This window comes from Nicotiana tabacum, chromosome 10 (genome assembly GCF_000715075.1).
Source record: "Nicotiana tabacum cultivar K326 chromosome 10, ASM71507v2, whole genome shotgun sequence".
Classification (NCBI taxonomy): Eukaryota; Viridiplantae; Streptophyta; class Magnoliopsida; order Solanales; family Solanaceae; genus Nicotiana; species Nicotiana tabacum.
In genome coordinates, this window is record NC_134089.1 from 109611152 (window position 1) to 109634838 (window position 23687).

The 23687-nt window shown below is 40.4% G+C and overlaps 1 long non-coding RNA gene across 1 annotated transcript in view; it reads left to right on the forward strand.

Moving 5' to 3' along the window:
• The first annotated feature begins 417 nt into the window (after positions 1 to 417).
• The window catches only part of LOC142164731 (uncharacterized), a 32825-nt gene continuing 9555 nt past the window's right edge, over positions 418 to 23687 (forward strand). The window contains exon 1 of the long non-coding RNA XR_012695687.1: positions 418 to 986. This is a non-coding gene — a long non-coding RNA (uncharacterized LOC142164731). The remainder of the gene's footprint in view (positions 987 to 23687) is intronic.

The following is a 23687-nucleotide window of genomic DNA, read 5'->3' on the forward strand; positions in this document are numbered from 1 at the left end:
CCAAAAATAATTTTAATTGATTTTTAGAAGTTTTTCTTTATTTAGTTGCATTTCATGCATTTATAATATTTTTAAATCATAGAAAAATCATAAAAATTTTTACGTTTAATTTCATGTTATCTTAGGTTTATTTGCATTTACGAATTAATTATATTGCCATATGCATCTTTTAAATAATTAAAAATCAAAAAAATGCATTCTTAGCTTAGTTAATTAATTAGGCAAAATAGATAAATAATTTGGCGATATAAATGAGATTAAACTAAATTAGAGTTTAAAATGGCTAACATTGCAAAAAAAAAAAAAAAGAGTTTTGGATTTGTTCTTGTTTTAAATCTGGGCTAAAATCATTTTTTATGGCCCAATTCCCTCAAAATCCACCCAAATCCCTTCAAGACCAAAGCTCAATACCCATTTCCCTTCCCTTAAATCCCTAAAACCTAGACACAAAATGGGGCATCAGATTTTTTTCATACAATTAGAGACCCCTAGACAAAAACGGCGCATCAAAAAGCTCCTGCTCCATTTTTCGTCCTCACACTAAAAAGCAGACGGTCTCCTTCAAAAACGGAGAATAACGAAATCATACCCCCCCCCTCTATTCGGTCATTTGGATTGAGAGCAGAGGAGAGCGAAATTCTTCTCTAAATCAAGCTTCCATCCATTCTTCTTCTCTCATCTCCTCTCACATTGAAATCAAAAGTTTTCAAGAGATTCAAAAACAAAAACAAAAAAGGTATAGTAAAAAAAGAGGGGAACAAGGAAGAATTTCTAAGTCTAGCTCCATTTTTTGTGTGTGTGTTCTTATGCTTCATCATCTCTACAATTTCTGGGGTGTTCAGGTTTGATTTCCGAAAATCTGGGCTCCCAAGAATTGATTGTCGAACCTCTGATGTTGATTGCTGAAACTTCTGCTGAGTTTCAACTTTGAAAGATTTCATCATTCATTTGGTTATTTGAAATTTTGTTCTCTGTTTTGCTCCCAGGTATGTCGAAATTTTTGTTTGTAATTCCCTTTAATTGAAAGATTGTTTGTATGAGCTGAAGCGGCATTTCTCTTCTGTTTACATTTCTTGGTTCATGGTTTGCTTGTGGAAATTATAATTCTGGAGAAGTTGTTGCTCATAGTACTATTTTGTGCTTTATTTACTTGCGAATATTATTATAAATAACCAACTTTTTCATTATTGGTCGGGCTAATAGTGTAGATTTTAGACTTGAGTCATTAGAGAAGAGTAGTTCAATGGTGTTAGGATGTAATAAACAAAATGCTTCAATTGGAAAGTCAAGCATCTCTTCATGAAATCGGAATTCACTGGGATCCTGATGTCTTTTTAGCCATTTTCGGAGATTGATTTTGTCGATTTCTTTAACAGCCAGCTATTAATTTGACATTCATATGCCATGTTTGCTGCTCTTTGCTAGACAAACAGTTTGAAAAAATGGGATTATTTTTGTTGTAAATTTCATTTTAGTAGTAGGATGAATGATTCATGTATTGGTAATGGAAATTATTCAAAGCTTTTGTATGTAATATGGCTAAGCTTTTGAGTTTGCTAAGATCTTTGAGCTTGTTGGATTTAATTCGGCCCAGCTCTGTGAGTAAGGCCTAATAGAGCCTCACTTTAGAATATTGACATAACCCAGTTGTTTTATTATTTTTACCACATAACTGAACTAATTTGTTTGGGAGGCATCACATGACTAGCTTATTCCTACTTATTTAATTTGAACATGTTTGGAATTCTTTCAACCTGAAGGCTTTAACTTAATCACGCCCCATTGTAGGCTAGTGAATGTCCCATGCAAGTTAAAGTCTGGACCACTGTAATCCTATCAACGAAATCCATACTCTTCAACCTTAACCATTAATCTCAAACATAGAAATTGAATGATTCAAACAACGTAGTTTACTTTAGGCGCGTAATTAAATCATCACAGCTATGGGTACGGTTCCCGTGACATAGTCATGATACCTAATTCCCAAATTCGGGGGTGCATTTTATGTAACCCGATTATAACACTCATCCATGGCCCTCACAAATGTTGCTATTAAAAATTGAATCTTCGTAGTTGCTTTGGGCGCGTTATTTAAATAATTCATCATAGCTACATGTACGGTTCCCGTGACGTAGTTGTGATTTTTAATTATTAAAATCCGGGTGTGCATTTCATGTGACCCGACCATAACAACTTTAAACATTATTAAAATACACATGTCGTGAATTGTGGGTGCATTTAATATAGTGTGTTTCGCGCCGTGTTCCAAAACAAATAAGTGTACGACAATCGTCACTTGTTCAAGAAATAATTAAGTACATCCTAAAAGCAGGTAAAATAATTAAAAGGCGGTTATAAAGCTAAAAATGCACAATAGTTTAAAACATGTAATAAATCGGATAATAGGCCAATTTTAATAGTTTAAGCGACCGTACTAGAACCGCGGAACCCTGGAATGCCTAACACCTTCTCCCAGATTAATAGAATTCCTTATCTAGAATTTCTAGTTCGCAGACTTATAAAGTAAAATCGAAATTTCCTCGATTTGAGATTTTAAAATAAACCGGTGACTTGGGACACCAAATAAACTATTTCAAGTGGCAACTCTAATAAAATAAATAAATAATCTCATTTCGAATAATGTCACTTAAATTGGAAAACTCCCTTATATCACCCCTCGGGTGGTAGAAAAGGAGGTGTGACAGCATACTCTGAGACAGTCATAGCACCCTAGCGCAAATGCTCAATCTCTGTGTGTCATGTGTCCCTTAGGCTCTATTTCTTTGTTTTCTTCTCTAATTGTGAGTAACTAGACCCACTAGCTAGGGTTGTGGCTCAACCCTAGTATGGGTAATTGATAGGTCTTGTGATTTGATGCTTGATTGTCTATGCGTGTTTCATATTTGGGCTAATTTAGGGTTTTAATTGTGAATTAGTGGTTGCAAACACTAGTTTATGCCTAGTAGATTTTGGCTCTTCTTGAGAAAGAGAGCCTAAGTCCATGAAATTAGTCCAACAAGGAATTGGGGCGTACTCAAGAGATTGATAGCCCCAATTAAAGGGTTAAACCTAGAGATAGTAATACCCGACTTGAACCTTGATTGCTTGCACAAATTTTCATACCCAATTGGTCTTGAGAAAGTCAATTCGGGCAAAATCACTCGAACTACCGAGAGGTGTAGAGTGAGTAGAATCGTACAATGGTTATATCATACTCCCCAAAAATCCGTCAATCTAGCTAGACTCAAGAATCCGTCAATTGATTACCTAGATGAAAGTCACTACCCTAGTGCCTTTTAATCATTTGAACAACTCGCAATAGTTTAACCTTATCTTTATTTAGTTTAATTGAGCATTGTAGTTTTATAATATTAGAATTATAAATCAAACCAAAAATGTGTAGAAGTGCAATTAAGAGCAAATACACAACTCTCATCTAGATAGACACTCAACTCCAATATATAGCTCCCTGTGGAAATCGATCCCGACCTTAATCGGGTAAAAACTGCTTCGACCTCTCTCGCTACTCAATAGTAGTGCAGGGTTGGCCTCGGTCATTAACTCCGATGAACCTGCCACCAAGCTCAGAAATACCAGAATCTGCACACATGGTGCGTGGATTAATGTGAGTACACCAACTCAGTAAGTAATAAAAGTAAATAAAGACTGAGTAGTAGGAAACGATAAAACCACATCATGATAAACTCAGTAAGCACAACAAGCTTTCAAATCAGAATACGAGTCAATCGTCTCATTTAAAATCCAGCTTTTGGTAAAAATCATTTGAAGAGGCTTTCCAACAGTTTCAATAGAGGTTCAATACAGTTTATAGTAAAAGTGATAAAAATAATAATCAGCCCCTCGGGCAAAACATAGTTCGTATACAGCCCCTCGGGCAAACATAAATCGTATACATCTCATACCATAAAAATCTCAGTGGAAATAACGAAGCCAAATCAGTGATTAAATTCCGAACATCTCGTAAAAACTCCAGTTTCAATGAAAGTTGTTTAAAAGTATTTTTTCAACATTTTCAATAGAGGCTCATTATAAAGAGGAGTGAAAACAGTAATTTCATAAAAATAAGCCCCTCAGGAAAAGTATCGCAAATCATCACTCATATATATATATATAGCCCCTCGGGCAAGCCTCTCAGTCACTCGAGACTCAACTCTCATCAATCAGCGCTCACACTCAGCACTCACGCTCAATAGGTACCTTATAATAACCGCTGTAACGTGCAGCCCAATCCATAAATATATATAGTCGACTGCGCTCACTGGGGGTGTGTAGACTCCGGAAGGGCTCTTACAACCCAAGTGCTATATCGATGCGGCGTGCAGCTCGATCCAACATATCGTTGCGGCATGCAGCCTGATCCATATACATTGCTGCGGAGTGCAGCCCGATCCATAAATATATAATCCTCACAACCAGGCCCTCGACCTCTCTCATTCATCAATCTCACAATCAAGCCCTTGGCCTCTCTCATTCATCAACCTCATAGTCAGGCCCTCGGCCTCTCTCATCCATCAACCTCACAAGCAACTCGAACTATCAGTAAAATAGGGTGTTCATCCTAAAATATCATTTATAGCATCAAACCTGGGTAAATAAGGTTGAGTTATGAAATCAGTAAAACACAGCTTGAGTGAGTACAAATATTAAGTCAAAACAGTGAGGAATAGTAGTAAAAAGCCCCTAAGGGTCCAAATAGTTGGCACGCGGTCCAAATATGGCATTCAACTCAAAACATAATAGTACTTTCCAAAACACAATAGTATCAAATAGTTTTCAATCAAATACGCGACTTAATAGTTGTACCGGACGAACCAAGTCACAATTTCCATCGTTGCACACCCCCATGCTCGTCATCTAGCGTGTGTGTCACCTCAAAGTAGTGAAACGATGTGAAATACTAGGTTTCATACCCTTAGGACTAGATTTACAATCATTACTTACCTCAAACCGGTCTAACCTCTAGCCCGGAATTCCCTTGCCTCTTGACTCAGCCTACAAAAGTGCCAAGTTTAACCAAAATCAGTATATTATCATCAATATACGCTAAAGGAACAAAGCACAAGCGAAAATAATCAAATTAACTCAAAAATCCCGAAATTAGCTCAAACCCGACCTCGGTCCCACATCTCCCAATCTGATAAAAATTACAAAACTGGAAAACCCATTCACTTACGAGTCTACCCATATTAAATTCACCAAAATCCGACATCAAATGGCCATCCAAATCCCTAAAATCAACTCTCAAAATTTTCTTTTATTTTTTCCAATTTTTACCCCAAATTCCCAAATTAAATGATAATAATCAAGACATAATCATGGAATTTAACCAAATTTGAGTGAAGAACACTTACCCCAATTAATCCTTTGAAAATCCCTTCAAAAATCGCCTTAATACGAGCTCCAAAGCTCCAAAAATGCAAAAATGGCCCAAACCCTCGAAATAGAGTACTTTATAATCTACCCAGGCATTTACCCTATGCTATCATGGACAAACTAATGCTATAGAGAAGCACAAAATTTTCCATCCCTTCTTTTACCCTATGCGATCACGGCCATTCCTCCGCGATCGCGTAGAACAAATTTTTCCAATAGCCTTCTCCAACTCTTCCGGACAGCCTCTAGTATAATGGTCATAATTTTTTGTACAAAATTCCAAATTAAAATTGGTTTAACTTTCTAAAAACTAGTCATCAAGGGCTACAACTTGCATTAGATCATCTTCAAATTCCTTATAGATTGTGAGATATAAGCTTCCAAAGTTGGGTCAGTGCAACAAAGATTTTACTATATGCGATCGCAGGAAGACTTACACAATCGCATAGCACAACTCCATTTTTCCAAATTTTCTCTATGCTAACGCGGCCAGATCTATGCTAACACACTGTACAACCATGTAGCCAAAAAGCAGCAACTAGAAATGGCTTAGAAATGGTCCGAAACCTCCCCGAAACTCTCCCGAGCCCCTCGGGACCCCGCCGAACATACCAACAAGTCTCAAAACAAATCACGGACTAAGTAGAGGCCTCAAATCACATCAAACAACGCTAAAAACACAAATCATACCTCAATTCAAAATCAATGAACTTTGAAACTTTAACTTCCACAACTGATGCTGAAACCTATCAAATCGCGTTCAATTCACCTCAACTTTTGCACACAAGTCACATTTGACATTACGGACTTGCTCCAACTTTCGGAATCAAAATTCGACCCCGATATCAAAAAGTCCACTCCCAGTCAAACTTTTCAAAATTCTCACTTTCGCCATTTCAAGCCAAATTCTACTACGGACCTCCAAACCACAATCCGAATGCGCTCCTAAGTCCAAAATCACCCAACGGATCTAACTAAATCATAAAAATCCAAATCCGACATCGAATACTAAAAAGTCAAAACTTGGTCAAACCTTTCAAATTTAAAGCTTCAAACTGAGAATTGTTCTTCCAAATCTATTCTGATTATCCTGAAAACCAAAACTGACGATTTACATAAGTCATAATACATCACACGGGGCTAGTCATGCCCGAGAACTGGCGAGCGAAGTGCAAATGCTCAAAACGACCGGTCGGGTCGTTACATGGATGTCTTTGCACAGTGTATAAACTATTGTAAACTAGTAGACCTAGGGTTTAAGGGTCACCGGTAGACATGGACAAATAAAAGAAGGAATGGACATACTATACTAGAAAGGTTGGACACACTCCTAGCAAACTATGATTGGATTCAAATATTTCATGAAACAATAGTGCAACACCTTCCCCGTAGACATAATATATTTCGATTTGAAAAAATATGGACAACAAACCCTACACTCATAAATGTAATTCATTAGTCATGGCAAAATAGTTCTTCAAAAGTTGAAGCTATGACAAATTTTCAGGATAATGTAACTTATTGGAATATGCACACTTTTGGAAATATTTTCGCGAAAAAAAAGAGAAGAAAATATTAGCTAGAATTAATGTTATTCAACGATCCATGCACTATACTACTAGCAATTTCCTACAAAGCTTAGAAATCCAACTACATCATGAATTTAGTGCTTTACTAAGGCAGGAGGAAGATTTTTGGAAATTAAAGTCAAGAGTACAATAGCTAAACGATGGTTATTCTAATACTAAATTTTTCACATGTCTACCTTACAGAGAATTAGACGTAACTGTATAAATGCTTTAAAAAATAGTGTAGGTAATTGGACTTATGATCCAACAGAAATCCACGAACAAATCTATCAATACTACACTACCCTATTCAAAATACGACATTCATTAACTAATAAAATAAACAATAAATCGACCATAGTTAATTCTTCGAACTATGCTAATCAACAACAACTGGCACAACCATTAAAGTTGGTTGAAATAAAGCAAGCCCTATTCTACTTTCAACCTTTTAAGGCACCGGTGCCAGATGGACATCATCCGTACTTCTTTCAAAAGTATTGGAGAGAAGTGAGACACTCAATTATAAATTGTTGTTACAATGCATTCAAAGAAAGTAAAATTCCATAAGATATTAATAAAACTTATTTGTTCCTAATTCCTAAGGTAAAAAATGCCGTAGTAATTACTCAATATTGTCCTATAAGCCTTTGCAACACAATCTACAAACTAATTACGAAAATCATTGTAAATAGACTAAAACCTTTCCAACAAAAATAATTGGTCCAACACAATCAAGTTTCCAACAGGGAAAAAGAGCTTAAGACAATGCAATAATTGTGCAGGAAATTCTTAACCATTTAAAAAAATAAAAAAAAAGGACGAACATGTCACATGTTGCTAAAATTAGATATGGAAACGGCTTTTGATAAGCTTGAATGGTCCTTCATAAAAAACACACTCCACTATTTCAATATACCACACAGTCTCATTTCACTCATCATGTCCTGCATTACAACATCTTCCATTTCTATATTAATCAATGGATCACGTACTAACTTTTTTAAACCATCTAGGGGTATACGTCAAGGAGATCCCTTATCTCCTTATATATTTATTATGAGCTTAGAACGCCTCTCATAGAATATATTCCAATCAGTAGATTACCTATTATAGAAACCTATACAAATTTCACAAAATGGACCTCAATTATCACATCTTTTCTTTGCAGACGACATCATCCTTCTGTCTAAAGTAAATGATACTAGCTGCAACACCATCATTGACACTCTTAATACCTTTACTAAACTATCCAACCAAACTATTAATTTCCAAAAATCAATTATTTTTTTCTCAAATAACTGTGCTACTGAAGCTAAACAAAATATACTATCTTGCTTTAGTATGCATGAAGGAAAACAATTTGGAAAATACTTAGGTTTCCCCATGTTTCAACATAGACCTAATAAGTCAGATTTTCAATTTTTATTAGATAACTTCAAGGCTAGACTTGCAGGCTGGAAGACTAACTTCCTATCACTACCAGATAGAATTACTCTCATTAAATCAACACTTCTAGTTTAGCAAACCACATAATGTATACACTACAATTCCTAAAAATATTATCGACAAAATGGAGAAATACATGTGCAATTTCCTATGGGGAACTACTCAACAACAAAGAAAGATTCACTTAGTAAATTGAAAAAAAATTTACCATGCCCAAAATTTAGGAGGTCTAGGTAAACAGAGGCTTGATTTAAAAAATAAGACATTACTGGCAGGATTAGCATGTCGCCTATTTCATTCACCTAAATAACTATGGGCAAACACTCTTATTTTAACGACCCGGCCGGTCATTTTAAGAATTAACGCCCCGATCCCTTATTAACTGCATTCTCCGTATTTGTTTCCGCTATTTTGAGTTGCCCGGAGGATTTATTTGGAGTTTCGGAGAGCTTTGGTATACTTAGTCCCTAAACGAGAGTTTAAGTTTTAGAATTTGGACCGTCATCGAAGCAGCGTGAAGACGGCCTCAGAACGAAATTTTGTTGGTTCCTTTGGCTCCGTTAGGTGAATTTGAGCTTAGGAACGTGTTCGGATTGCATTTTGGAGGTCCGTAGCTTAATTAGGCTTGAAATGCCGAAAGTTAAATTTTTGAAGTTTCCGGTTTGATAGTTAGATTTTGATATCAGGGTCGGAATGGAATTCCAGAAGTTGGTGTAGCTCCGTAGTGTTGAAGGTGACATGTGTGCAAAATTTCAGGTCATTCGTATGAGGTTTCATAGACTTTTTGATCGAAAGCATAATTTGAGAGTTTTTGAAGTTCTTATGCTTGAATCCGATGTTAATTGGTTGATTCGATGTTGTTTGAGGTTTTTTGAAGATTTGTATAAGTTTTGATAGTGGTATATGACTTGTTCTTGCTTTTGGTTGAGGTCCCGGGGGCCTCAGGGTGATTTTGGATGGGGGAAGTTTGGAGTTGGGAATTTGCAGCTGAAGCTGCTGAGTTTGCTGTCATAACCGCACCTTCAGCTTGGGGACCGCGGGTGAGAGCCTGCAGAAGCGAAAGGGAAGCCGCAGATGCGGCCAAGGGGAAGAAAGGCTGGAACCGCAGATGCAGAAGTTTTGTTGCATCTGCGAGCCCACAGATGCGGAGCCTGGGGCGCTGGTGCGGATAAGGAGGATTAATGGGAAACCACAGAAGCGGTTGATTATGCGCAGGAGCAGTCCTGCAGGTGCGGAAATTTGGACCGCAGATGCGGTATCGCTGGGCATAACATATAAATAGATGCCTTCGCGAATTTGAGTTATTTTTCATATCTTTTCAAACGGAAAGAAGTTTTGGGGAGCATTTTCAAGGGATATTTTTAGAGGGATTCATTGAGATAAAGTCCTTGGTCCTTAAGCTCATTATTATAGTAATTTTTATCATTGTAAGCATGAAATTTGAAGGAAAATCAGTGGTAAATCGAGGGTTAGGGCTTGGTTAATTGGAGAGTTTTGATTGGTGATATGAGGGGCCATTTGAGGTTCGATTTTGGTACTTTTGGTATGAATTAACTCGTGAGAGTATGAGGATTCCGAATTTATAAATTTTACCCGCTTCTGAGATGTGGGCCCGGGGGTATTTTGGTCATTTTTCCTAATTTGCGTATTAGCTTAGAATTAATTAGTTGAATTAGTTACTTGAAGTTATATTTACATTATGCAATTACTTTAAATAGATTTGGGCCATTTGGAGTTGGATACTCATAGCAAGAACGTGGTTTTGAGGTAAATGGCTTACCTAACCTTATGTGGGGGAACTCCCCTTAGGACTTGGTATTGTTGATATTTAAAATGCCTTGTACGTGAGGTGACGAGTGTGTACTTGTGCTAGTTATTAAAAATTGTTTTCATTAAGTAACTATAACTGTGCTATTTTTCTTGTTTATACTACTTACAATTTAAGCATATTGTTAGCTTAGGAAAGCATGTCTAATTGACTTAATTGCTCTACTTGCTCAAACTGCCTTATTTGAATTATTTGCAGCATGCTAGGTTAGAAATACCTGTTTTACCTTGGTATGAAATTTGAATTGAATTGAGTATTCTTCATGTTGCTACTATATGTTTATATTTGGGACTACGGAACAGTATCCCGGGAGATCCCCTTGCATGTTTACTTTGGGACTACGGATTTGTATTCGGGGAGATCCCCCTGCACTTTTATATTGGAACTACGGGACTACACGGTAGATTCTCCCAGTATTGGGAATTTACATTTGGGACTACGGATCGGTATTCCGGGAGATCCCCGCGCACTATGAGTTGGACTACGGGATGACACCCGGGAGATTCACTGCATATTTATATTTGGGACTACAGGACGGTATCCTAGGAGATCCCCGGTTGTTACATCTATGTTGAGCTGTATTCCTTCTGTGATTATTTTTGTCTCTGTTTTAGTTGTTGTTGTTCTTACTATCCTGTGTTACTTCTTACTGGTTGCACTTAATTATTTTGTCTTATTCTATATTGTTATACCTTGTTTTTTCATCTAAACTCAGTAGGGCCCTAACTTTCCTCGTCACTACCCGATCGAGGTTGGGCTTGGAACTTACTAAGTACCGTTGTGATGTACTCATACCCTTTCTGCGTTGGATTTTCATGTTCAAATCCATGTACTTCGACTCAGCCTTACTACCCTTAAGGCGAGGCGATTCTCCAGAGACTTTGAGGTATATCTGTTGCGTCCGCAGACCGAGGAGTCCCTTTCCATTCTCTCTTATACTATTAGCCCTTCTGTATTTACTTTGTTTAGACATTCCGGAGTTAGAAACTTGTAGTTATTCAACAACTTGTGATTTCATGAGATTTCGGATTTTGGGAAGTTTTTCAGTTTGAGAGTTATATTATATATGCCAAGCGGCATCTTTAAACCTTCACTATGTTTATTCTGTAAGTTTTTATTTGTTTTATCTGTTGTTTTCCCTGTTTTCTACAATTATTAGGCTTACCTAGTCGTAGAGACTAGGTGTCGCCACGATAGTTCGCGGAGGGCGAATTGGGGTCGTAACAAGTTGGTATCAAAGCTCTAGGTTCATAAGAGTAATGAATCACAAGCCGGTTTATTAAAGTCTCGCGGATCGGTACGGAGAGGTCTGTACTTATCTACGAGAGGCTATGTTACTGTTAGGAAAATTCCACTTCATTTGATTTTCTTGTCGTGCGAGATTTTTGATATAACAATTCTAAACTTTTGTCTTCTATTCTCTCACATATGGCGAGGACACGTGCTACCTAAGATGATCAGCACCCGTGCCCCCTACTAGAGCCGTTAGACGCCGGGCTGGGGTAGGGGTCGAGGACGCGTACGCGGTGCAGCTAGAGCACCCGCTTGAGCTGCCGCCGAGGAGCCACCAGCAGTTTCAGCTAGAGACCAGCCACCTGATACGCCTACTGCTACTACTACTCCAGCACTTCAGGAGACTCTTGCACAGTTCATGAGCATGTACACCACTTTGGCTCAGGCAGGGTTGTTTCCCCTTGCTGCAGCTACGTCTCAGACCGGGGGAGGAGAACAGACTCTCGCCACCCACACTCTTGAGCAGCAAGTGCATGTTGATCAGGTTCCAAAGTTTATTCCTGTACAGCCCATAGCTCCAGATCAGCCCGAGGACAGGGCAGCGGCTTTCAAGGATGAGCAGCGGAGGCTTGAGAGGTTCAAGAAGTATAAGCCTCCTATATTCAGTGGTCTAGCATCTGATGATGCTCTAGGATTTCTAGATGTGCTACCGTATTCTCTGCACCATGGGTATATCAGGATCGAGCGGGGTTTCCTTCACTACCTTCTAGCTTCGAGGAGCCGCCTATGAGTGGTGGCGTACTTATGAGTTAGACAGTCCGGATGGGGAACTTCCCCGACTTGGACTCAGTTTTAAGATATGTTCCTGAGAGAGTAGGAACGAAGTCACGAGCGCAATTCTCAGTACAAAACTATCTGATGACCTAAAAATGGGAAAAGAATCTATTTATATTAGGCTGAAAATCTTGGACAAAAATACCCCTGCGGGGCTAGTGCGGACCGACAAAATCGAGTGCGGCTGCTCTAAAGCTCTGGGCTTGAATAATTAGCTCTCTGAACTTGGGCAATGCAGACCGCACGAAATTTAGTGCGGCCGCGGTGGCTTCCATTGCGGTCTGCACAAAAAGAACCGCGGACCGCATTGATCTTCAACCTCCAAAACACCACCTCTCTGAACCTTGGCTCCGCGGACCGCATAAAATTGAGTGTGGCCGCGGTGAACTCAATGTGGACCGCACAAAACCCTTTGCGGCCGCATTCCCTGTTGGCCTGAAAAGCAACCTCTCTGAACTTCACTTGTGCGGACCGCACAAAATGGTGTGCGGTCGCACTGGTCCTGTTTGACTGAGCTTTGTCTTGTCTTGGTACTTGTGCAAGTTTCACTCCTTTTTGAGCTGGTTTTTAACACCTTGTCACTTTGTTGATCAAACCTGCAATCAAGCACAACTTGTGAGCCTTTGAGATTTATTTGTACACATTTCTAATCAAAATTTAAGCAAGAAGGAGTGTAAAATGCATCATATTCCCTAGTTATCAACTCCCCCAAACTTAAGCTTTTGCTTGTCCTCAGGCAAACAAAATAAGACCCGCCCCTTAAGAGAAAATCTAAGAAAATTCAGTTGTCCTAAAGTGACCTCATCTAGCATCAATTGGGACTAACAATTGCCCTCAATACAAATGAATCATTATCAACCTTTACTCTTTTAAATACCATGGATTAAGTGCGACACAAGAGCATTAAGAGTTGACTCAACACATCAAAGAACTCTTTCTATTACTTTGGTCATTGTGGAACCCAAACTCACACATCCTCAACTCTCCCTAAGCGAACCTCACCTTTAGGATAGTGGCAATCAGAACGAGGTTAATGGAAATACACTCATCTCTCCAAAGGAAAAGTCACAAGTTCGGATTTAAGTACCATATTCTTACCCCTTATGTGAGTCACCACTAATGTAAGCTTCATTCAACTCAAGATCATATCGGACTTTTGTGGAGACATAGTGAAGGCTTTTGGTTCAGGGTAGGAAATGTTTGGTCTAAGTAGGTTCCATCTTCCCTTAAGCACTTCTTTTGCTTCATTTTGGCATGCATTCACTTGACTTTTTAAGTCATTTCACTTCTTTCTAAGGGGTTAGAGAGACACACTATCACTCTTTCTTGTTCATTTTAAATCTTCCCTCCTTTCTCAACTTTTCACACCTCTCATTCTTTACTTTTCTTGAATCCCTTTATTCATTTACACATTGAATATTCTTTTTGTCTTTTTGCTTTTCTTTCTTTTTCATTGACTTTCCTTTTCTTCATTTTGTACCTTTTTACCACTTTATTGCAATCCTCGTCTCTCCCCCCAAACGTATACTTTTTCCATATGCTAAGGAAAGATCGGGTGCCAAGAGAGGGTATCTTTTAGAACGGGTAAAGGCTTGTATTATGGTTTTTGAAGGAAAAAGTTCTAAGGCTCAAAAGGGTTGACAAGGCATTTTATCATTGGTAGGCTTTGGAAGTGTTCAGGCTAGCATTTGGATCAAGGAGAGCCTATAATCATGTCTCTAGTCAAATTACACTTACGATTTCGCCTCGACAAACATTCAGGGCAAGTTCTTGACCAATGGCTTGGGACTTGGATTTGCTAAGCAATTTCTCACCACAAAATCTATGGGATCGCTAAAGACACAGAGTCGGGGGACCACAACAACCTTAGATAGGATTTGAGCATACAATGGTCCCAAAAAATCACTTGATGATTATCGGCCAACACAAGAGTCTCAAGGTCACAACTTTCACCATCCTATACACAACGATTTGTTTTTGACCATAAGGTCAAAGGCAAATGTGCTAGGACCAAGTGAGGCTTTGCTTGAGGCACCCTTACCACTAACTACTAGAAAGAAAAAAGAAAGGAAAAACAGACTCAAACCCTTAAGAAGGTAGTCATGCCATCCATCATCAGGAAGAGCCATCCAGTTCACACATATTCCACCTTTGAAAAGAACCATGGCATTAAGAAAAACATAAGCTTATTGCAAAAATCCAAAACAAGAAGCTACGAACACAAATAAGAAGCTAAGAAAGAAAAATGTTGGAAAGTAAAATGAATATTTACAAGAGGGGGGTTTAATCTAATATACAATAAGGGAGATGAATATATACAATATAACATAACTTTTATATACAAACCCAAAGTAAAAAGTACGAAAAATATAATGAATTGCTAAAATTATATACATACCAAAGATGAAGAAAGAAAGAAAGAAACAATAAAATTTGTCATATATATACAGTCATCCAACAAATCAATCAAAGTAAGGCCTACCCCCTCAAATGAAATAAGCACCAAAAATAAAGGAAAGAGGATACGGAAACTCCCTATGGGCCATCCGTCTGCATGGGGTCCTCTATCTGGGTCCCTGGGTCCTCAATATGATTGGGAACTTGAGACTGGCTCCCTGTGACCTGTGGCTCTGCTGCGGGGACCTGGGCTTGGACAGGCTCCTAAGTTGCATCTTATGGCTGACTGGAGGAAGACTCCAGTGGGTCTGCCAACTAGATTACTACATCATCTGTCTGGAGGATCACCCTCTTCCTCTTCGGAGGCCTCTTTGACAGCACTGACTGGGGATGGACTGCAGGCACCGGGTCATGTAGCAATAAATCCAAAGGCAGATGATCTTCCTTCAACCTGTCAACCTCAACCCGCAACTCCTTCACGGACTCCTTGGAAGCCCGAGTCTTTCTCATTTTCTTGGCCTCCCTAGAAAACTCCTTGAGAGCCTTTCCGTGTGAATCAACAGCGTCCGTGAGCACTTTCTGAGTATCAAGGATCTTCTTTTGGTTGTCTAGAATATCGTTGAGAACGTCCTCAATAGACTGTGGGACCTATGCAGGTGGAGGTTCCGACTGAGCTGCCATAGTAGAAGATAACACAGACAGCTTAGAAGTAGCTATCTATATCCAATTATTGATGTTAGTGAGGGCTTGGCTCAGACAGTGGGTAGTCAAAGGATAGGCTGTGGTGGAAGGAATCTCCGGATCAGTAGAGGTGGATGGACCTGGGGCCATATCTGTTGCAGCGGGAGGAGGCTGTGGAGTAGTCACTACCACTACTGGCTCATCAGACTGGCCAGCTGAAGTAGTGGATTTTCCTTTGGATCCCGTGCCCTTAGGGTTGTCATCACCCTGTAGGCTATACCACGAAAAGGGTGCCTTTGACATCACCTTCACGTTAAATTTCCTCTTCTCCACTTTGAGGTCCTCAAAATACATCATCAGGAAGTTGGGGAATGGGTAGGACCTGTCATCCTCATCCACCACCTGTGAAATAACCCGAGACATCACATTCCCGACATTGATCGGGTACCCTGCCATGATTGATGCAACAAAGATCGCCCGATGAAGTGGGAGGGATTTGTCAAGGGTGGTAGGATCTAGTCTGCTACACAAGAATGTCTCCCACCCCTTTGCCTCGAAATTCAGTGTCCGCCTCAATATTTTCACCCCCACAGTCAGCCAATCAGGAGTGGTACCTAGGATTGCCAAGTACTCCACCAATCACGGACGGGCTTCTTCACCCAACTTCATTTTCTCTAGGTACAGGGACTCATCCTTCTCCGTAAAGGCCAAATAGTCATTGATGGTCTTGCCATCAAACTTCACTTTCAAGTTCCGAACTTTGGTGACCGTGGTGCCCTTTTTGATGTGGGCCACGTTGGTCTAGAATTCTTTTACCAAATGCTCATTTGCATCATCCACTTGCCCGATAAAGTAGTCCCATCCAGCTCTTTCATTGAATGGCCTCAACACATTTGGATTGTGAGGCAAAAGATCCCGAGTAATGATTTTTCTCTACGGAATCAACCACTTTTCTGGTCACCACTCTCTGAACTTGTGGTAGGCAATTTCACTGATGAACCGGTACTCCCATGCCTGCGGGTTCCTAGTCCGCTCAACCCCGCCAACTTGGGGTTCACCCCCTTGTGCTTCTTCCCCCTCCTCTGGTACTACATCCTCTCCGAATAATGAAGCTGTGAGAGAGGTGGAGTACTTATCTCCACTACCTTCAGCTGAGCCCTTAGACGACTCAGAAGATACATGAACTGAAGCTTGAGCAGTGGGGGATTCTGGGGGTGTATCTCTCAATCTGTTCCTCTCCGGCCAGTCAGCAATGTACTCTGGCACGGAGTCTGATGATACCTCCCGGGAGGGCTCGTACTCACTCCTCGTCTGATCAATAGCCCTATCAGCAGCTCTGATGAGTTTCCTTGTGTTCTTTATGTTTTGACGGGCCTGTGGAGTCAACTTTATCATCTTTTGTTTCCCACCCCGGGAGGACTCTCCTCTACCTAGTTGTTTAGCACCCTTGCCTCTTAATTTCACAATTGTTTGCAAACAACATTCATTAGACTTGTTAGTATTCAGAAAAACATTGTAATTCACAGTTGCAGATAAAATGTTGTAGACAGTTCACTTGTTGTAGAGTGCGGACTGCACAAAATGCAGTGCGGCCGTAAAGAGGCCATTGTGGACTGCAAAAAATGGCACCGCGGTCCGCACGGAGGTGGGGTTCAGACTATCCACTCTCTGAATAAGTGTCGCATACCACACAAAATGCCATTGCGGTCTGCATTGAGGCACCACAGACCGCACAAAATGCAATGCGACCGCGGTCCTCCATTGTTCAGCTTACAGGACTTTATCAATGCGGTCCGCAGAAAATACCATTGCGGACTGCACAGGGACACCGTGGACCGCACTAAATTCCACTGCGGTCCGCACTGAGTACTAATTAGCATAACCAACCTAGGGTTCATGATATGTTTAAATTAAGTCCAATTTTTCACCTAATGAAGAGTCTCTAAGTGTTTGCACAATGTTTTAACTACCTAATCTAACTTTAAACAAGAATTAACTAACCTAAGCTACATTACTGGAAGAGATACAGAAAGGCTACGAAGAAGAACAAGAAAAAGTAAAAGAAAATAAAAAAATTAAGCAATTAAGAAAAGGTTAGATTTACCAGATGAGAGAAGTACTGAAGATAAACGAATCTTAGCAGTTAATTACGAGCAAGAAGGGAGATGAACAGTGAATTTTCTTAGTTTTGAGAGTAAAGAGTTCGAAAAGTTCAAAAGTAGGGCCTCAGGTCCTATTTATAGAAAAAGGTTCTGGGGCCCATCTCAACTACCCACTGCGAACCACACAAAATGGCACTGCAGTCCGCATTGCTCAAAATCATAGGACTCAGACAAGGCAACCACTACGGTCCGCAAAAAATGCACTACGGCCACAATGGACCACCGCTGACCGCAAAAAATGCAATGCGGCCGCGGTGGTAAACTTCAGAGAACCTCCACTTTTGTTCATTCATCAGTGCGGTCCGCATTGATTTCTTTCCCCCGCACTGAGGTCTTTGCGGCCACACAAAATGGTAGTGCGGTCCACATTGGCAATCTTCATAGAGTAGTCATTTTCCAATTTTTTTCCTGCACTGCATCAGCACAATCCTAGAGCATCTCACAACCAGTTACTCCAAAAATAAATCCTATACTACAATGAAAATCAAAGGAAAACAAAAAGAAAAATACATGGGTTGCCTCCCAAGAAGCCCCTGATTTAACATCGCGGCACGACTTAGGTTACCATCAAATCATTTGAGATGAAGAAGTGCCACCACGTGGCTGTCATCAATTTTTCCCAAGTAGTGCTTGACCCTATGCCCATTTACTCTAAAAACTTCCCCATTTTTGTTCTTCAAATCAAGTGCACCAAACGGGGTCACAAACACCATTTCAAAAGGTCCACTCCATTTTGACTTAAGCTTTCCCTGAAACAGACGTAACCAAGAGTTGAACAAGAGAACTAAATCACCCACTTTGAACTCCTTGATACGAGCATATTTATCATGAAGGTACTTCATCTTGTCCTTGTACAAGGACGAACTGGAGTAGGCATGGAATCAGAATTCATCAAGTTCATTAAGCTGCTCCACATCCCATTCAAGATATAACTTCCTCAAAGCATACATGGCCTTGTGCTCTAACTCAACTGGTAGATGGCAAGCTTTCCCAAACACCAACCGATATAGAGACAAACCAATCAAAGTATTGAAAGCAGTCCTATAAGCCCATAGAGCGTCATCCAACTTCTTTGACCAATCGGTCCTATTTTCATTGACCATCTTTGACAAGATACTTTTGATTTCCCTATTGGAGACTTCAACTTGACCACTTGCTTGAGGATGATAGGGAGCAGAAACTTTGTGGTTGACACCATACTTTGCAAGCAAAGTGTCAAAAGCTCTATTGCAAAAATGAGATCCCCCATCACTTATGATTGCACGAGGAGTACCAAACCTTGTAAAAATGCTCTTCTTGAGAAATGCAACAACACTTTGGGCCTCATTGTTGGGCAAAGCCATGACTTCAACCCACTTTGAAACATAGTCCACCACCACAAGAATGTATGTGTTTCTACACGAGCTAACAAATGGGACCATAAAATCAATGGCCCATACATCAAAAATATCAACCTCAAGAATGGTATTGAGAGGCATCTCATCTTTCTTCGAAATTCCACCTGCTCTTTGATATTAGTCACACCTCTTCACTAGTTCACTTGCATCTTTGTACAAAGTTGGCCAATAAAACCCACAACTAAGAACTTTGGAAGCCGTCCTCGCCCTGCCATGATGGCCACCATAGGGAGAGGAATGAAAGGCCTCCAAGACACTCAATTGCTCTTCCTCCGGGACACCTTCGGATAACACCATCCGTGCAAATCTTGAACAAGTACGGCTCATCCCAATAGAAATCCAAACTATCCTGTTTGAGCTTCTTCCTTTGGTTAGAAGAGAGCTCACACGAGATTATACCAGTCACAAGAAAATTAGCAATGTCCGCAAACCATGGCATATCATTCATTGCCACCAAAAGGAGTTGTTCATCGGGAAATAAATCATTGATCTCTAGGCCATCACGAGGTTTTCCCTCCTCCTCCAAGCGGGACAAGTGGTCTACCACTTATTTTTCACTACCTTTCCGTTCCACAATCTCCAAATCAAACTCTTGAAGTAATAAGACCCATCACATCAGTCTAGCTTTGGAATATTTCTTCGTCATCAAGTACGGAGTGTGGCATGATTGGTATGGACTATGACCTTGGCACCCATAAGATACGGCCAAAAATTTTCCATTGCAAGCAAAATAGCCAAAAGTTCTTTCTTGGTCACCATGTAGTTCACTTGAGCATCATTCATTGTCTTGCTTGCATAGTACACTAGATGAAACATTTTGTTCACTCTTTGACCCAAAACCGCCCCAAACGCAACATCGCTTGCATCACACATGAGCTCAAAGGGAAAGCTCCAATTAAGTGCGGTAATGATAGGAGTGGTGGTCAACTTATGCTTGAGAAGTTCAAAGGCTTGCATACAGTTTTCATCAAACACGAACTTGGCATCTTTTTCCAATAACTTGCATAAGGGATTTACTACCTTTGAAAAGTCTTTGATAAATCTCTGGTAAAACCCCGCATTCCCAAGAAAACTTATAACTCCCTTGACAGAGGTAGGGGGAGGGAGCCTTGAAATCACATCAATTTTTTCTTTATGTACCTCAATAACATGCTTTGAAATTTTATGCCCAACAACTATGCCCTCTCCCACCATAAAGTGGAATTTCTCCCAATTGAGAACAAGATTGTTTTCTTCACAACGGGCCAAGACTATCAAGATTTTTCAAGCAATCATCAAATGAATCAACCACAACACTAAAGTCGTCCATGAACACCTCCAAAATGTCTTCCACCATATCGGTGGAAATGACTATCATACACTGCTGAAATGTAGCAGGTGCATTACACAACCTAAAAGGCATCCGAGAAAAGGCAAAGGTTCCATATGGACAAGTGAATGTGGTCTTCTCCTGATCTTCCAAAGCAATAAAGATTTGGTTGTACCTATAATATCCATCCAAGAAATAGTAGAAGGCACGCCCAGCAAGTTTCTAACATCTGATCAAGAAAAGGCAATGGAAAGTGATCCTTGCAGGTCACTTTATTCAACTTGCGGTAGTCCATGCATACCCTCCAACCGGTGACGGTTTTGGTAGAAATCATCTCATTTTGTGAATTTGCAACCAAGGTCATGCCACCCTTTTTCGGTACACATTGCACCAGCTAAGTCCGAGAGCTATCAGTGATGGGGTACACAACCCTGGCATCCAACCACTCGATCACCTCCTTTTTCACAACTTCTTGCATTGCCTCGTTCAACCTCCTTTGATGTTCCAAGGAGGGCTTTTCATCATCTTCCAGAATAATCTTGTGTATATAGAATGTGGGGCTTATCCCCTGAATATCAATTAAAGTCCATCAATTGCCTTTTTCCGCTTTTGAAGCACTGCCAATGTGGCATCAACCTACGTATTAGTAAGACAAGAGGAAATAATAACTGCCAAAGTAGAACTAGGGCCTAAGATTTCATACCTGAGGTGTGGAGGCAGTGGTTTCAACTCCAACACCGGAGGCTCCTCAACTGAAGGTTTTGTTGGTGGAGTCTTCCTATTTTCAAGGTCCAAATATAGTTTCCTCGGCTCATAAGAGTTAGAGCACATCCCATGTAAAGCATTCATGCACTCCACTCTGCCCTCATCATCATTGACATCAAGATTCAACAATACGGCCTCCAACGGGTCCTCTACATTGATCATTGCACTGGTATCATCAACTATCACTGCCGTGACAAGTTCCACAAAAGAGCACACCTCGGAGCTGTTGGGCTGCTTCATAGACTTGCACACATAAAAGACCACTTTTTCATCACCCACCCGGAAGGTGAGTTCCCCTACTTCCACATCAACTAAGGCCTTCCCCGTAGCAAGGAAAGGTCTCCCCAATATGATAGGAACTTCATAATCCACCTCACAATCCAAGATCACAAAGTCAGCTGGAAAGATAAATTTGTCGACCCGGATAAGCACATCATCAATAATACCCAATGGTCTCTTCATTGTTCTATCCGCCATTTGCAATCTCATGGAAGTCGGTGTAGGTTGCCCAATACCCAAAGTTTTGAAAACTGAGTAGGGCATTAAATTGATACTAGCCCCCAAATCACATAGAGCCTTAGCAAAATCAGCACTCCCAATTGTGCAAGGAATAGTGAAAGCACTGGGATCTTCAAGATTCGGGGCCATTGAATGCACTATTGCACTAACTTTGTAAGTCATCTTTATAGTTTCACAATCCATAGACTGCTTCTTTGTTACCAAGTCCTTCATGAATTTAGCATAGCCCGGCATTTTTTCAAGAGACTCCACCAAAGGCACATTAATGGATAAGCTCTTCATCATGTCAATGAACTTTTTAAACTGATTCTCATTTTTCTGTTTTGCAAGCCATTGAGGATAAGGTGGAGGTGGCCTTGGCAAATGAGCCTTGGCTTTAGGCACAACTAACTCTGACATGTCTATTACGTGTTCCCTAGATGGGTTCACATCATTTTGAGTTTCCACCTCGGCATCTTGAATATCAATCCTCACTTCTTCATTCACGTTCTCATCAATCACATTTTCAACCACCAAAGGAACTTCATCTTCTTACAACTCAACATCATCACTCAAATTTTGTTTTTGCTTGGAGGCATTCATATCACCACCTCGTCCACTCCTTGTAGTTACCTCCATAACATGATTGTTTCCACCCTTCGGGTTCACTACCGTATCACTTGGTAGAGCATATTTAGGGCGAGTATTCAAGGACTGTGAGATTTGGCCCAACTGAACCTCCGAATTCCGAATTGAAGTATTGTGAGAAGACAACTGAGCATCGGAATCCGTACTCTTTTTCATCATTTGTTTGAACATCATTTCAATTCTACCCATATCATTGCTAGAAGTACTAGGACCTTGGGATGGAAATGGGGGTGGATTGTTCGGTTGTTGGTACATTGGGGGCCTTTGAAAGCCTTGCCCCCGGTTTCCTTGGTTGCCATTGTTCCATTCACCTTGATTATTGTTACCACCCCAATTGTTGTTATTACCATTCCAATTTCCTTGATTGTTTTGATTGTTGTATTGATTATCCCAGTTGTTGTTTTGATTGTTGTTCCCCCAATTACCATTGCCTTGTTGTTGTTGATTGCCCCAATTGCCTTGGGGTCTCCATTGTTGTTGGTTGGAAGAATTGCCCTGTTGGCCTTGATAATTATTCACGTATTGCACCTCTTCATTTTGCCCATCAAAAACATCATCTTGAAATCCACCACAATCATTGTGAAATTGCTCCGAACTCCCTTGGTTCTGTTGACCTCTTTGTCTTTTTTTGTTGGCAAGCATGTTGACACCCTCCATGGTATTCACTTGGCGAGGATTTTGAACTTGTTGCAACTGTGCCTTTGCTAATTGGTTCATAGTAGTTGTCAACTAAGCTATAGTCTACCCATGATCATGTAACTCCTTGTGCAAATGAGTAACCGTGGGGTCACCCTGGGGCACAATGGTTCTACTTTGCCAAGCAGAAGAAGTGTCAGCCATCTCATCAAGAATGTCACAAGCCTCATCATAACACAGCTTCATAAAGTTGCCCCTAGAAAGTTGGTTCACTATGCATTGGTTTGTTGTATTAATGCCCCGGTAGAAGGTCTGTTGGATCATCGTCTTGGTCATATCATTGTTGGGGCATTCCTTCACCATTGTTCTATAACGCTCCCAAATCTCATGCAAAGGTTCCGTGGGCTATTGCTTAAATGCCAAGATCTCATCTCTCAATGCAGCCATATGCCCCGGCAAGAAAACTTTTGCAATGAACTTATCCGACAACTTATCCCAAGTAGTGATGGAATGGTTGGGAAGTCACTCAAGCTAATCCAAAGCCTTCCCTCTAAGTGAGAATGGGAAGAGTCTCAACCGAAGAGCATCCTCGAACACATTAGTTTGCTTGCTCCCCCAACAGGTATCCACGAACCCCTTGAGATGTTTGTAAGCATTTTGATTTGCAGTGCCCGTGAAATACACACGCTGCTCCAGCAATGTCAGCATCACATTGGTTATTTAAAAATTGCCCGTCTAGATCCGGGGTGGGACAATTGCTCTTGCATAGCATTGGTTCGGAATCACTCTCGGAGCCACTCATGGAGGTGGCGGAGGAGGGTCTGGAATATTGTCATTGGCATTAGCATTGGCCTGGCGACCTCTACGTTGTCCTTGAGGTACAAGAGG